Source organism: Papaver somniferum, chromosome 3 (assembly GCF_003573695.1).
Source record: "Papaver somniferum cultivar HN1 chromosome 3, ASM357369v1, whole genome shotgun sequence".
Taxonomy (NCBI): domain Eukaryota; kingdom Viridiplantae; phylum Streptophyta; class Magnoliopsida; order Ranunculales; family Papaveraceae; genus Papaver; species Papaver somniferum.
The window spans coordinates 102,867,627-102,873,432 of record NC_039360.1 but is presented as its reverse complement, the minus strand read 5'-3'; the positions used below and the strand labels follow the sequence as shown (position 1 = coordinate 102,873,432).

At 38.1% G+C, this 5,806-nt stretch overlaps 1 non-coding gene across 1 annotated transcript; it reads right to left on the bottom strand.

Annotated features, from left to right (window-relative positions):
* Positions 1-5,458: 5,458 nt before the first annotated feature.
* On the bottom strand, positions 5,459-5,530 carry TRNAD-GUC. Its single transcript has one exon. It is a non-coding gene; the product is annotated as a tRNA-Asp (tRNA).
* Positions 5,531-5,806: the final 276 nt, after the last annotated feature.

Sequence of the window (5,806 nt, the reverse complement as noted above, 5' to 3'; positions counted from 1 at the left end):
GATCCAAAAACATTCTGAAGTTTCTGATTTTCAAGACGAAGAGCATTACATTCTTTTTCTAAAGCTGTCTGCGAAGCAGCTTTGTCAGAACCCAAATGCTTGCTCAGAATTTCGCAAACATTAGACTTGATGGGATCAGTAGAAGACTTCTTGCCATCATCCAGAATCTCAGATAAAACCTTGAAAGCAATATCTATCCCTTCCACGGTTTCTTTCGAAAGGAAGAGACTTGGGTAGAGAACTAGTAGAATAGAAGGTTGAGAAACATTCTCAATGGGAAGAGAAGAGGTTTCATTCGCAGAAGGATCCATAAGGGGAATTTCAATCATAGAAAGATCAACTGGAGAAATGAAATCAGAGGCAGCATTTTCGCGAGTTGGAGATAAAGGTTTATCTTGCGAAAGGTCGCAGGAGATTTGGAAGAAATGAAATCAGAGAGGCATCTTCACGAATTGGAGATAAAGGTTTATCTTGCGAAGATGTCGCAGGAGATTTGGAAGAAATGAGTAGGGAAGAAGGAACAAGTTGGAACAGCCTTGAGGTGGCGAGATTTCTTGTGAGGTTTATGAAGATCTTTATCACCCTGCGAATTACAATCTAGATAAGAAACAGAGGCAACAATATTGTTATTAGAAAAAGATAGTGTTTCTTACTACCTTCTCATTCACAGACTTTCTTTTGTGTGCGACAACTTATGCTGTGATTTGGGATTGTTAGGGTTTGAACTGTAAATTTAGTGTTGGAGCCGCTTTTGCTGAAATAACAAGAGTATGGGAATCACAAATAACATCACATAAGGCAATAAACAAGATTAATTTCAAATATATCAATTTCAGCAAAACTTATAAGGAAGAAAAGAGAAGACTAACTTGATGAATCCATGAAAAATGATAGCAGGGAGATTGTCTTGAAGAAGATCACGAACTATGAAGATCTAGTTTGAAGATGAAGAAGAACTTAAAAAATTGAAGAGGAAAGAAGAAAAATTGCAATAATGGAATTTGCAGAAGAACGATGAAGTTGCAGAGAGAATAAAAGGAAAGAAGAGAATGAAAAGAAATATATATAGAGGGAATTTTTCCTCGAGAAAATAAAACGGTTAATACGGAAAGATTTAAGCGGTTAAAAAGTAACGGTTACAAAAGACGTGTCGAGAAATAAATGGAAGAAAGAATACGTGTGATAAATGAGAATAAATGTAGAATATGAGAAGATAAGCAGTTGCGGCATTTCTCACATCATTCTCTACTTTGCAGAGAAGATATGAGAAGAGGCAAGATGTAGGATCAGAATCTCGCAACAATTATGTTTCAGCGAAATTATCAATGGTATTGCACAATAGCGTCGCAGAACAATTTCAGAAACGACGTCAGCAAGAATCACGAGAAAGATGTGATAGTCTTGCGAAAATTAGAGAGCTTGCGAAGTTAACATTTGTAAGGTTGCGAGAATGTCGCAAGCTATATTCGAAAATAAAGGATAGATTAGCTGTCATCCACTATGTATTTCCTTATAAATAGTCATTCGAGTTTTAAAGGAGAGAGAGATCTTTTTTGAGTAAGAAACAAGTAAATAGGAAATAGAAAGTCCAGAGCAAAGTTCATTCTTGATTTCTTTATCTTTCTTGTAAGAACATTCAAAAATTAATCAATAAAATTAAGAGTGTAAACCTAAAAATGAGTTTATCAACAATGAAATCATATGAGGGGTGTAGTGTAGGATTTCCTGCAACTACACTTGGTGGGTTCAACCGAGCCATGCTCTAACAACAATATATGATAGGTGTCTAAAACACCTTAATATTTATCTATTGTTTATGCTTTCTTTGTTGTGTTTTCTTGTAAATTATGTATCTTATTTTTTCTTTTGAGTGTTTAGGTACTTTGGAGTCATTTGGAACAAAAGAAGAAGAAACAACGCAAAAGTCTCATCTCATGTGCAACTGCGGTTGGAGAAGAATTATTTATCATTATTTGCTTCTATTTCTTAATTTCTATCTGAAAAGCATGTCGGATTTAGTGATGCAAATATATGTCTGAAAAGCACGACTGCTTTAGTGATGAAAAGAAATTAAAGAGAAGAAGTGGGTTTGAGATGTAAGAAGCGACTGCTGCTGGTGGAAGAATTCAAAGAAGAAGAAATCATCAAAATGGAGCGAAAAGGAGATATTTAGAGCATGCTAAAGTTGCGCAAGAAGGAGCAAAGAATGAACTTTCAGTTTTGTAAGACTGACAGGCCAAAGAGTACATGGATAGCCCTTATCCGAGTTATGGATGCTTATGGTACTTTTCATCATTACCACACCCTAGAATTCAGAAGAGAATTCATTTCTCTATCATTTGTCTTCTAATTCAGAGGAGTGTGCGGCTGAGTTTAAAGGGGAGAATGTAGATCTGGAAGATGGAAGAGGTATTAGCTGAGATGTTGGTCGAATTTGTGAACCCGAGAAAAATTTGAATTCATGATAACTGGTAGAAATCAGAGTGAGAAGATGATGATGTTTCTGTTGAAATCTATGGAAGTTAGGGTTTGAAGAAATTGGGTTTCTGCTGCTGTAGGTGGCTGTTGAGATGAAACTGAGATCGAAATTGAAGATTGTTGTAAATGGGTTTTTGGTCATGAATCAAGAGATGGGTTCGGTTCAAAATCGATTTCTAAGTAAGTTAGAAGGAGATACAACTAGGACTTGTTGGATTGAGATTGTGCTGCAGTTGGAGATAAAATTGGTGGGTCTCTGAGAAATTGCAGACAAGGGTTTGATGGAGCTGCAGGTATTATCTATCTTCACAATGGTTTTGGCAGTATTGAAGTGTGGTATTCTTGAATTTGAAGATGAAAGAAAGGAGATTTGTTGCTGTTGTGGACAAGGTGATGCTGTGAAGAGAAAGATGGATTTGAGGGTTGGAATCTGGAAGAACAAGAAAGTTAGGGTCATGAAAGAAATTAGGTGTTTCTACAATTATTTAGGGGTGGAATTTCTGTGAGCTGAGACTCAGAAGATGTTATTCTTGCTGATAATTAGATGGATGGCTAGGACAGGTAATGAAGCAGTTGTAATGGTTGCAGCTAAGTTGTGATTCTGGTGAAAGTGCAGGCTTGAGATGGTTGATTTGGTTGTAACTGTGGTGAAGGGAAACTGGAGTTGCAGGTGATGGACTTGTGAAGCTAATGGTTTTTAGTGGATTAGTGGTCTGTTGCAGGAACTGAGAATTGGCATTGTTATTTGGAAGATGACTGCAATGAGCAGTGGATTTGGTGGTGACTGAAATATTGCAGTTGCAAGTAGTGGCGATGATACTGTTGTTGGTATTTGATCTGACATTGCATATGAGAGTATGGAGCTGCAGAACTGTGGATGCATCTTAGGGTTGAGTTCTGTTGCAATGAAGGGAATGTGCTAGCATTGGTAGTGATTCTGTTGGTTTGTGTAAGGGACTGAATATGAAGAGCTGGTGATTGCAGCAGTTAAATGAAGTTGTTTTTGAAGCTGAGATGCAGTGGAAGAATGATGTGTGTGTTGGATTCAGGCTACAATGAAGATGGATCTGGTGATGTTATCAACAAGTTGCAACTGAGACTTGTGTTGATAAGCTGGAATTGATGAGAGATGCAAGTCTGTGATGAATGTGGTGATGCAATGATTCAGGTGACAATAGAGTGAAGCAGCTGAGATGGTTGAACAATGAATGAACTGATTGTGGTGACTTGTTGCTGCAATGGATGTCTGTATTGAGCTGTGATGAAGCTGCAGTTGAGCGGAGTTGCAGAGTGGCTTAGAGGCAGTGTGCAAATGAGGCAGTGAACTGAAGTTGCAGTGGAACTGGTAGAAGTGCAGCTGAGACAAGAAGCGCAGGAAGTGCAGTTGCTACTGAGTTGAGTGTTGGATAGATAAGAAGGTGCAAATGGGTTTGGTGGTATTGCTTGTGGCAGGATCAGGCAATTGTAGGTAGTAATGTTTGGTACATAAATGGTTCAACTTGTTACAGGTGAAAGCAGGTGGTGCTGCAATGTAAGGATGGAAGGGTGTGAGCATGGGAATGTCAGTGTTGCACATGTGTGCTGGGTTATGAAGCTTCTACAACTGGTTGGTAGATTAGACGACACTGTAGATGAGAAGTGTGTTGATAGTTGGCTGAAGTAGGAATGGAGTTGTGATGCACCACAATGGTGCTACACAGATGATAAGGCTCATGCAACACATAGCTCTGGAATGTGAAAATGGCTTAAGACAAAGCAACTCAGCTCAGTCAGGCTAGTTAGATTCTGACTTGTTTCTGACTTGTGACATCACTGAGTTGAGTTAGCTGACTCGGTCTGACTTTCCGAGTTGACTCGGTTGACTTAACTGTGACCGGTGATTGTTGACTTTCCCGATGCCTGAGCTACTTCTCCGGCCAATTTCCGGCGGTGGACCCAGTTTTCCGGCGACATATTTTTGGGATAATTTCTACATGGGTTTTTCTCACATATGGGCTTGGTGGATTTTTATCTAATGGACTTTGAAGACTTGGACCTAATTTTGGAACAAGAGGATCTATAAAGGAGAAGTCTTTCTACAACTTGGGTATCACGTATTCTACTTGGAGCTAAGGAGAGAGCCGCTTTTGTTTACGCTACTAGGGTTTTCTTTGCTTTCATCTTCTTTATTTGATTATTGATTATGATGAAATTCATAGCTATGAGTGGCTAATTTATTCATTATTGGTTAAGGATGTAGTCCTATATCTATAACTTGTGCTTGATTAATGCATTAGTTTTTTCTCTTGATTATCGTTCAAATCTCTAATATTTTTAATAATCACATGATTGATGTATTGTGATAAGACTTAGATGTTTGTTTGGTTAAGTGGCCAATTAATTAGACTTGCATCCTTGTCCATAGATATATTAAGGTTTTCATCGAGCGATAACCCCAAATACAAGTAGCATGATAACTCTTTTAATCATATGCAGAGTTTGACCACTATCCGAATTGTCATGCGCAATGTATGAAAATTGCATTGATTAGCTTATTTCCAAAACTTAATGCTCCTAGGAATTGAACTTAATTAGCGCAAGGCGTTAGGTTATTCTTTAGGTAGAATTCACATACGCAGCTTTAATGTGTGTGTTGATAAATTGAGGAAATTAATGGAGTATATTGCTCTCTTGATCTCTAGGCTTTTGATGACGAAGAGATTAAATTGTAATTCTAATCATGTATGCAAGCACTCGTTTAAGATTGAAGATGAATTCCTTGACCAATATCTTTCTCTATTGATTACTTTATCCAATTTACTTTGCTTTTGATTTACTTTTATTGCTTACATAAAAATCAGAAATCCCCCAATTGGTTACTTTTAGGAAATTGAATACGTAATAACTACAATTGCCTCTCTGTGGAAACGAACTCTTTCTTATCATATACTTTAGGAAAGTGAAATTATTTTTGACGCATACGACAGCGATCAAATTTTGGCGCCGCTGCCGGGGATCGAACCTGGGTCACCCGCGTGACAGGCGGGAATACTTACCACTATACTACAACGACCTCAAAATCAGGGGTCAAGTATGGAAGGGTTGTTGAAATCTTTTATGCAAAAAACGGAGAGCACGGTTAAGGAATTGCAAACTCAAGTTGGTTCTATGGTTGTTGAGTTGAACCAGTTGAAGGCACAAAATGGTGGGAAACTCCCTTCTCAACCTATCAACCCAAAAGAGGGTGTCAATGAAATTACATTGAGAAGTGGTACACAACTTGTGCAACCCGAAGTTACTGATTCGGGCAAGGTGGAAACACTAAAGGAACCTGTTTTGGAGGAGAAAA